We start from the raw sequence: 11,203 nt of genomic DNA on the forward strand, positions 1-11,203 counted from the left end.
AGGCTGAGGAGGGGAGAAAGTGCTTTGGAAAGTTGGGATGTCTCCTTTAGGAAAGCATGGCTATTTCAGAAGATCAAATATGTGCAATAACATTTGAACAGATTTGAAGTTTCAATTCACCAGTATGGTATGAAATTGGCCTAAATTTAAATGACCAGAATTGTAAGGGAATTTAGAAACACTACCTATTTAGACAAGTAGGGGAAACTGGAAGAGTGTACCCTCACTTGGCTGGGGAAGAAAGACATTAGGAAAGTAAATTTAAATTCTGAGCCTCCAGGCAAAAGTTTTTGAAAGGAACCTTCTTATCTGTTGTTAACTGAGAACAAATACCTCTAACCAACCGCTCCGGCAATCCACTAAAGAAGGACACACCTTTAATACTTGAGTCACTGACCTCCCCCCCAGCCTGATTTCCTGGCAATACTTATGCTCGTGGTTCCAATGATCTCTTTAAGAGGAAGTTTTCCTAGTAGAGAGACAGACCTCTGGGAGTCAGAAGATCCAGGTTCTAATTTTGGCTTTAGTAATTAATTTCTCTGAGCCGTAATTTGGTTACTTACAAAATGATCCAACTCTCTGAGATGCTTTCTGAACTGATTTCCAGCTCTAACATTCCATGATTATTTAGCTATTAACATTCTAGAAATGCGGCCCTCCTTATCAAGCTGCTTTTCCCTTTCTGTTCCACACCAGAAGCTGGATTGTGGTATCCTACACCTCCACTCCTCTTCCCCATAACTCTCTTGAGATTAGGTATATTTTTTTGTGGCGGATCTCCCAAGACCCCTGCTTAGAGACAATGGCATTCATCTTTTGGTTTCTTTGAAAGACAGGTTCAAGGATTCTAGCAGATCCACTGCCCCTCTGTTGAAGAAACTTATTGAAATCATCCTGCTGAATTGAAATGAAGGTCTCCTGAATGGATAACTGGACAGGACAGAACAGGACAGGAGAGAATACCTGGTTTCCCCCCTTGTCTCTCCCTCTACTTAGGGAGTGAGTAAAAACTGTCCCTCTTCACTTGTCCTGACAGAAAGCAAAAATGAATGGATCAAAAGTTAAGAAAAAGCAGGTAAAAGGAAATAACTTCGGCTGGCCAATTCTTGATAGACACTTTAAAAAAATGGTACTGCATTTGCATTCTAGGTAGCTTGGTGACCTGGTGGGAGTTAAATAGAAAATAAAATCATTCTCCTTCCTCAAGCACCTTGCTACTGGAATGTTAATTCAGGGGTTCAGGGTCATATAAAAGGGGGAGAGATGGAGAGAGAGACAAAGAGGAGAAAAAGGAGGAGGAGGAGGAGAAGGAGGAGGAGGAGGAGGAGGAGAAGGAGGAGGAGGAGGAGGAGGAGGGAGAGAGAGAGGGAGAAAAAGACGGAGAGGGAGGGAGACAGAGAGAGAGAAAGAGATTCTATGAACCAGAGTTTACCAACTAAGGACCAGCCTAGCTACTTCTTGAGCAGGTCACTTCTGGAATGTTGGCCATCAGGTGATTTTTAAATTTTTTTTGTCCAGAGCTCCCCAAGTGGAGGCATTGTAAAACTCCTAGAACAAAAACTCCTCCCATCTTTGATGGTGATGCAACTCATCTATAATTTATAGGCTTAGAGAATTGCCTGGGGACACTAAGAGGTAAAGCAATTTCCTCAAGGTCAACTAGTACGTCTCAGGAGAATGTGAACCCAAGTTATTTATTTGTCAGTTTGTTTTTACTTCAAATCCAGCATTTTATCTTATACCACAGTGCTTCTTAGTTGTTCATCTAATTATCTAAAATTTCTTCTGGAAAAACTAAAGTGATCTGGATCACTCAGGATGATTTTTTTTTATGCATTAAATAACTGCAATAGAAGACAGCCCAAGGAGGACCCAGACTTCAGTGACATGCAAAGCATTTTTTGCCTGTTGCAATAGCACAGGTGGATTATGGTGAACCTAAATCCACACACGCATAATGTAGGGCCCTGCCTTATACCTCATAGCAATTTCAGGTATTCTGCCAGTCTGTCTGCTTACTATGTGGCAAAGAAGGTCTTCCTGATTAACTGCTGAACAGCATGGACAGGGCACTAAGAAGGGATTCACCAGCTAAAACAATTTTGCTCTCTCTGGCTATGTTTGAATGAAGAGAAATAAATGCTGTAAGCCTTTAGGTGGAGAGAGAGTTCTTTATCTATCTCCCGGCCTTGACTGTCCATAACCGATGAGCGCCCGGTTCTGTTATTGTTTCTGACCTCATTGTTTCTACTCTATCCTGCTCTTAGGTGAAGGAGTAGTAGAGACAGCTGCAATTTAGTCAGAAGAGTGAGCGGACAAAGGCAGAAGAACTAGAGTCCATACTGGGGTTTGCTGGCAACTAAGACTAGATAAGACGCCAGCAACTTGCTTTGACCCAAAATATCAGCCACTTGAAGGAAATCAAGATGCTCTGTTCTGAAGCAAGGAAACAATTCATCCCGAGCCTATATTGCACTCTGAAGTGAACTTAATGCCACAAATGCTTTGTAGCAACCATTTTAAGTGCACTCTTCCCCAAGGGGCGGGGGTGGTAGAGGAAGAGTATATCCAAGTATGAAAGGAGGACTGTTTTTGTACTTTGGTTCTTGTTATATCTTCTTAGTCAATATCCGTTTGAAAGCTAATTGATGGGGGCAACTAGGTAGACACTTACTAGCTGTGTGACCCTGGGCAAGTCGCTTAACCCATTGCCTAGCCAAAAAGAAAAGCGCTAATTGATGTTACCTGGTTAAATAGTCGGGCAATCAATGATAATGGGGAGATGCTAACTATGACCACCAATTGATATTAGAAAGAACACACCAGACTGATAGTTTGACCTATTAGCATTAGAAAGACAGCCACAACCTCTCAGTGGTACCCCTAGAATACTGAGGGTGCAATATAAATAGCCAGCATCATAAAGTACCAATTCATTCTTTCAAATGAGAGTTGGGATATTGATCCCTAGAGTTGTTCTACAGGAAGGCTGAAACTCAACAAAGACTGAAAAAAGACCTAATATATCCAAAGCACTGTATTGGACTCTGGGGATAAAAAGTTGAAAAATCCCATAGTCACTGCCCTCAAAGATATTCTAATCTAGTAGGGGAAGCAAGAAATAACTGTAACATGTAACTTGAGCACTAAAGCCCATTGAGATGGGATTCTCTCCTCCTTGGTGGAAATCAATGCCCTGGGCCTATGTGAAGGGCAAGGTGGAGTTGGTGAGAGAGAGAGAGAGAGAGAGAGAGAGAGAGAAGAGAGGATCTGCTTGGAAGCTCTTCTATTGCCTCAGTTTTCTGGGAGTCTCTTCCAGCTCTTCTGGCTCTGCAGTCATTTCAGGTGCTTCTAGCTTCCAGCTTCAAGAAAGGAGATGGAAGATGCCAACTCCACTTCAGGAAGGAAAAGACTCTAGAAAGAAGCCAACATGAGAGGAGATGGCAGTTTCCATCATGTCACTATCCCCAGTCTATTACATTAGAGACAGAGGGGAACTTCCCTTGGGGTGAGATCTAGGGTGAGATCTAAGATGAGCTCAACTAAGAGCTGTTACCTCACTCCCAATGGGTGAACTGTTTTACTCTATATTACTCTTCTATATATAAATCCCTGAATTTCTATTTTTATATGGACTTGGATAAGTGGATTTTCTTTTACTACTTCCTATATGTGTTCATGGTAGAACTGGTAGTTGGTGGGAAGGGAGTCAAATCTTGGATATAAACCTTGGGGTCCTGTTACTCCATTAAAGAAACAGTACTCAGAAGTGGACTTCAGAAAAACCTTCAAAGACTTGTATGGACTGATGCTGAGTGAAGTGAGCAGAACCAGGAGAATGTTGTACTCAGTAACAGCCATGTTATGCAATGACTAACTTTGATAGACTTAACTCTTCTCAGCAATGCAAGGGTCTAAGACATCTCCAAAAGTCTCATGATGGAAAATGCTACCCACATCCAGAGAAAGAACTATGGAGTCCAAATGCAGATCCAAGCATACTATTTTCTCTTCTTTTTTCTTCTGTTTTGCTTTGTTTCTTTTCTTGTGGATTCCTCCTATTGGTTCTAATTCTTCTTCTCAACATGACTAATGTGAAAATATGTTTAATAGGAATGTGTATATAGAGCTTATATCAGATTGCACGATGTCTTGGGCAGGAAGGAAGGGAGAGAGGGGGAGAAAATTAAAAACTCAAAAGCTTATGGAAGTGAATGTTGAAAACTAAAAATAAATTAATTAAAAAAAGAAAAGAAAGAAACCATGCTCAGAAGTTAGCTTGAATCTGAAAACTACATCCCCTAACTAATAATATTTAAGAGAACAGATAGATAATTCTAGCCTGACACCTTATATCTGAGGAGAGCAAAGTAGCCAAGCTTCTAGTTCCAACATCCTACTTTCCCTCCTGGCAGGAATGGAAGTCCCCCTTTGAGAAGGGTAGGGGGAGAAGAGGCTTTTCGTCTCTCCCTTTGAGCCACACAATACCCCCCATGTTACATGTGGGAGAGAACCCTCATCACAAATATAAATTAGAATATGAATGCCAAGGAGAAGTACAAAGTATTATGAGAAAGTCAGACTCCCTTTCTGAGAGGACAATTAGAACAAGGTTTTGTGAGAGGATTTTTATTTTAAATGAGTAGCCCAACTTTATTATTGTTGTCAATTAAATATTACTAACAATGCATAATGTTAAAAATCATAGCATGTTGTAACATGAGGAAGGATGATTAGTAGGAAGCAAATGGTGCTATGAAAAGAATACTTTATTTAGAGTTAGAGGTATGGGATTCAAATCCTGACTGTTATTTATTACAAGAGAATCTTGGGCAAGGAAATTAACTTTTCAGGGCCCCAATTTCCTCATCAAATATTCATACCTTTTGTCCCAGTGATCTAACTATGGCATATAATACAAGGAGGTAAGAAACATAAAGAGGACTCAATACTTCAACAGAATCACTTTCTTTGGTAGCAAAAACTTGAACATCTATTTTTTGGAAATGGCTTAAAATTGTGATATGTGGATATAATGAAATATTACTATTCTTTATCCATAAAGAACAGTAAATATGAAGAATTCAGAGAAACATGGGAAAACTTATATAAAGTGATAGAGTGGAACAAAAAAAGTAGAACTAAAGGAACAACATACCCAATGACTATGATAATTAAATGAGAAGAACAATAAAAGCAAGGTGATCTCTCAATAATTATAATGACCCAACTGGGCTGAAGAGAACAGATTACTGAACTCTTCTTCTGGGAGAGAAGTAAGGGCCTACAGGTGGGGAATATTGCATATGCCTTCAGACACAAGCTACGTGGTTTGTTTAGCTTCATTGCTTTTCTTTGTTAGAAAGGTAGGTTCAATGGATAAGAAATTGGTACATCCAGAAATTATTGTTGTAAAAAAGAAAAGGTATCAAAAGTTTATTTTAAAAAATAAAATTAGGAGGTTGGACCAAATGATCTTTGAGAATCCTTCCAGCAAGAAATCCATATTATTCATAGCACTTTAAGATTTACAATGCGTGTACTTTCCTCACAACAACTTAGTGATGTAAATGGGGCAAGTATTATTATCCCAGTTTTAGAGATGAAGAAACTGAGGAACAGAAAGATTTAAGTGATCTGATTCAGGTCATCTGATTCCAAGACTTTTCATTATGCTATGTTACTGATTAGCCAAGGTATTTGTGTTTTGTTTTTTGGTTTTTTTCCCACTTTAGTATTAAAGAAAGGATGGTAGAAATGTGGGTTAAATCTCTGCCTGCTGGAGGCAGAGAAGCCTGATGTGTGTGCCTGGTATAGAATGAAATTATTATTCTCTCTTTTGTGTCCTGCCACACATCCAATATAGCAACCCGGTGAATGGATTCCTTGGGGACGTCTGAGCCAAGAGCCTTAGGATATATTCAATTAGTCACATTGGATTAGTCTTTTCCTGAGCCTCATAGGTTTTAATCTACATGAGTTGGAAGAATTTCAAACAAATTTCAAATGAATAAACTTATTATCATCCTAATAGTCAATTTTGACAAGAATCCTTGAGTTGAGACATTGTTTAAAAGATTTGTCAATACTTCTGAGCAGACACTGCCCCCTTTTAAAATTATATTGATATCCTGTTTTTCACATCATTTTTTTTCTTCCAAATGTATCCTTCCCCTCTCCCCTCCACAAGGAGCCATCTCTTGTAGTAAAGAACAAAAAAAGAAAGGAGGAGCTGGGCAGTAGCTGAGAAGAAACTGACCAACACATCAACAAGTCTGGGTAGATCCTTCTTATCAATCATAGTTAACTTCCAACCTAGAAAAACTTTCTAACTAAATTGCCTTACCAAGTAAGCAAGCCTTTTAATCAGTATCAAATTCCCAAATACCTTAGAACTAAGTAGGAAATTGTAAATGATCCATTTTCATGTCCACTAAGTGGATGCTAACATGACTTCATGCTCAAGGAGGCAGATTTTATTTGTCCGTGTTTTCACCTAGGTCCATAAAACTGTGTACTGGATTAATCACCTAGATCATGAAGTATTATAACATGTTCACTCATGTTGGGTTTGTTTTTCATGATTATGTAATATAAATTCCTTTTCTAAGAGAGGATTCAAAGATGAGCTATTAAGTGGAATTCCAGAGAGCACATGGGCCAAAATAGGGGTTTCTTGCTAATTATATTAAGCTTGCCCTGCTCCCCTTGCCCTCAGCCCCCACCCACAAATTTGTAAAATGTAATTTATGAGGAACTCTAGATAGTATACTGAACAAGGCTCTAAGGTGATGAGTTTAAATATTAAATATAGCATGTAATGCCTACTAAGGTCTTGGGATAGGGATGATGGCGATATGCCTTTGCTGAGTCTGAAATATAGCACCCTACTCAGCCAGGGGAACTGGGCAATTTGTGTGCTGCTCCCCACAATAAGTTTACTTTTAAAGCTGACACAGTATTAAAACATTGTGTGATGGTTGTAGGGTTCACAGCTTTGATGTGTCGGTTGAATGTTTATTGTCTAGGGTACTAGTAAGGAGAGCCTTCATATTGTTCTTCACTTTCAGGTCAAAGCTGAGAACCAAAGCAAGTAACTGCTTGGAATTCTGCATTCCACACAACTTTTGCAACTTGCCAGCTGGCTCCATCTCTCCCTGGCTCGGAGACCTAAAGGACAGACAATGATCTGATTCTTTTAGACGAAGATTATGCTATGGTGGAGGCCCCTGAGGTTCTGGGTGTCAAACCAGGTGCTGGAGGAAAAAAATAAAAAACCTCTTTCCTCCCACTGATTTGGATCATACTTGAATGCTAGGTTAGGACAGGTGAGCCAGTCCTTCAGGCAGCAATGAGATCTAATAAGAGCCTGAGTAGACATTTACATCCTCAAAAGGAATGGTGTAGGAGGTGCCAAAATCCAAACATAGAAAATTCGGAACGCTCTGAGATCTCCTTGGTAGAGCTCAGGAGAGGACAAAACAAAACAAAACAAAACCAAACAAAACTGTTTGGCTTGGGTGTTGTCATGACTCTGCTGGGGAAGGGTTAGATCTTCTTAAGGATGTACTGTACATAAATTCTGCTCTGTGACCTGATGGTATTACAGCAATATTTAATATGAGTTGGAAGCCAAGCCCTGGGATTCCCTTCATGCCTTTTGTAAAGCTTCATCCAGATTCATCCACAGGAGAGGTTTAAAGGGGCCCAGGTCATAACCCAGTTAGAGTTGGTATTCTCAAATCGGTCATAACCCTGGTGGGGTATACATGAGAGAGAAATCCAGAACAGCTTGTCCTTGGATAGGAGAAACTTTTCTTTTAAAAAAAGTTATTGATGCCTTTTCCCCCTAATCAGAACTCCCATTCTGAATACTCCATGTTTGCCAAGCAGATGCCTTACTATTCTATACACTAACTATATTTAGCCCTACTGTCTTCTGTACTATTTAGGCACTTTTCCTCTGGCTCCCTACCCTCATGCATTCTCCTTTTCTTCCTACCTAACCAAATTCTACTTCATTCAGTAATTCTACTTTGGGGTCTAAACAGTCTACATCATTTTCTCCAACCCACATTGACCTCCCCTATCACAATGTTAGCTATTTTCAATTGTTTCTGGTTTGGCATGGTTTTAATAACATGATTAAGAGCAAAAAAAAAATCCCACCACCCTTTTTTCTTTCCCTAACAACTCTTCGCTACTAGTTCTGTATTTTTTAAGGACTCTATTATTCTCTGGTTCTAATTCTGAATTTTTTAATGTACCCACAGGAGAATAAAACTGATTTTAGTTTCTACTGTCCCTTAGAATACACGCACAGAAGCCCATACTGTATCTGGCTTTGCAAAAATTCTATAACAAAGGGATTAAAAAATGGACATTACTTAAAAAAAAAAAGAAAAAATGAACATTGCTGTTGTTCACCATGACAGGGCCTGATTGGGTCCTAGACCTTAGTTGTAGGATTTTAGTCGCTGACACTGCTGCACTCTCTGAGTAACCTTCTTCTCTTGCTCCCCAGACCTGGACTGACAGCTGATATAAAGATGAGTAGCTCAAAGGAAGTAGTCTTGAATGTAATAATTCTGTGGGCTTTAGGCAGTGGATTCTTGAGGTGAATGAGGACTATATCTAGGAGAATTCAGCCTCACAGCACTCAATGAGCAGGTGTCCCACTGTAGACAGGTACTAGATGTGATCCTCCACTCAGACCCTGATGAATTGTTGGATGATGACCCCAACCACAGTGATCTAAGTGAGCAGTCAGTTGGTACGTTCTATAGGCTGATTCACGCCTGATACATCTTCACTAACCATGGTATTGCCCAGATGTTAAAAAAAAATACCAGCAGGGAGACTTTGGCTATTGTCCCTAGGTATATTGTGGAAACCAGCCCATGTTGTCCATTGGACTGTCATACATGTCAAGTGATGCCAAGGTAAAGCTGTTCTGCCCCAAGTGCATGAATGTTTACACACCAAAATCGTCCAGCCACCACCATGCAGATGATCCTTACTTTGGCACTGGCTTTACCCATATGCTCTTCATGATGAATCTTGAGTGTAAGCCCAAGCAGCCTGCCAACCAATTTGGGCCCAGGTTCTATGGCTTTAAGATCCACCCTACAACCTATCAACTGCCCCTTCAGGTAGCCAATATCGTCAAGGCCATCTGCTGACCTATTTCCTATCCCCTTTCCCATTATTTTAGGCTATGGTACCCATGGTACTGCCAAAATTCCTTTGCAGATTCTCTAATTTTTTTTATTTGAATTACAATAAATTATTATTTTGGTGGTATGGTGGGAGTGTGAAATAAACTGGGGGAAAGAGCAAAAAAAAATGAATGACTATTACCTTTCATATTTTGATAGGCAATTATTTCTTTCCATGGGTTCCAGTCTTCCCTGAAGCAAGCTAGAATAAGCACTGAGAGTGCAACTAGAATGCTCAAATTGGAGTCAGAAGACCTGTGTTCAACTATTTTTTGTACATAGATAAATTCTCAGATAGATATAGATATATAGATATGTATGGAGATAGATAAAAAGATCGATGGATAGATATATACATAATCAAACCCTAGTTTCTTGAGCTCCAGTCCCACATCACCAACTATATATTCCACATCTCCAAAACAGAACTCATTTCCTTTCCCTTCATACTCTATCCCTTCTTAATTGCCCTATTTCTCTTGCGCTCACAGAGATTCTTCCTCTCACCCAGATTTGTAACCTTAGATTCATTTTCCCTCACACTTCCTCTATGATCAATCAGTTGACAAATCTTGACAATCCTTCCTCCATAGCATCTCTTGCATTTGTTCTTCTCCATATCCAAGGTTCCATTGTAGTTCATGCCCTTATCATCTGTCACTTGGACTACTGCAATAGCTTCCTAATTAAGGCAACTAGGTGGTAGAGTGGCTAAAGGGCTGGACTTGGAGTCAGGAAGACCTGTGTTTAAATCCAGTCTCAGACATTTACTACTTACTGGACCTTGTACATGTTACTTAATGTCTGGTTGCCTCAATTTCCTCAACTGTTACTGGGGATAATAATGGCTCCTATCTCCCAGGGTGACTGTGTAAACCAAATGAGATGTTGTAAAGCACATGCCACTATACAAATGCTAACTACTATTATTATGGTCCACCTGACTCCAATCACTGTTCTCTGTCAAATTGATATTATAGGGAAAGAGTGCTAGGTTTGGAGTCAGAAGACCTGAGTTTAAATCCCAACTCTGTCACTTAATATTTATGTGACCTTCAGCAAGTCCTTCAACTTCCCTCTGTGTTTCCTCATTTCAACTCAAAATAAGTTGGTTGGACTAGATGGTCTCTTCTAGCTCCATAATCTATGATTTCTGATTTGATTTGATTTCATTTTCTTATGAGATAATAAGGGTTAAGTGACTTGTCCAGGGTGACACAGCTAATAAGTGTCAAGGGTCTGAAGTCAGACTTGAACTCAGGTCTTCCTGACTCCAGGGCCAGTGCTCTATCCACTGTGCCACCTAGCTGCCCCCTGATCTCTGATTTTAGAGCACAGTTGTGACCATGTCACTTCCTTGCCCTGCTCTATGGGAGCTCAGCAGTAGGGTCTTAAAGATGGGCTTGGTTGAGAACAGGTAATTGATGCCAGATTTGGAAGGGACTATTCCTAAGCAGACACAGATGTGACAGGGAAATTCTCAGGGGTCACATATCAACACCAGCGGTAGTTTTCTAATCAGAACTAAAAATTGATATTTATAATTAGGAATCCCCAAAATGGATGTTGGTGCTCAGTTGCTGCAGTTGACTGGAAGCCTTGTCCAACAAGGAGAGATGATTGTTCGTATATTTGACATGTGGGTAGAATGAATCAGGACAGTGGAAAAGTACAGGCTGTCACTGCTTATATGTTTATGGTCATTAGGAACACCTCACCTAAGTGACTACATATTGGAGTCCTGTCCCTTATAACTACAACATCAAATAACATATTTTAAAATTTATAATTATCACACATATTCTTATCATGTCTTCTTAGAATTCCTAGATTCCACAACAACAACAGATTCCTTCACAGCTCATTTCAAGAGCCACCTTTTACAGGAAGTCTATCTGGATTCACCTCTATCGGTAATGACTTCATCTCTTCCTCCCTTCCTCCCATATGCCTTGTATCTATTGTGTATGCGTTTTATATTTACT

At 39.8% G+C, this 11,203-nt stretch overlaps 1 pseudogene; it reads left to right on the forward strand.

Moving 5' to 3' along the window:
- Positions 1-4,905: 4,905 nt before the first annotated feature.
- On the forward strand, positions 4,906-9,182 carry LOC110222711 (casein kinase II subunit beta-like; annotated as a pseudogene).
- The last annotated feature ends 2,021 nt before the right edge of the window (positions 9,183-11,203 follow it).

The sequence above is a fragment of the Phascolarctos cinereus genome, unplaced genomic scaffold, assembly GCF_003287225.1.
Source record: "Phascolarctos cinereus isolate Bilbo 61053 unplaced genomic scaffold, phaCin_HiC Scaffold_5;HRSCAF=322, whole genome shotgun sequence".
Classification (NCBI taxonomy): domain Eukaryota; kingdom Metazoa; phylum Chordata; class Mammalia; order Diprotodontia; family Phascolarctidae; genus Phascolarctos; species Phascolarctos cinereus.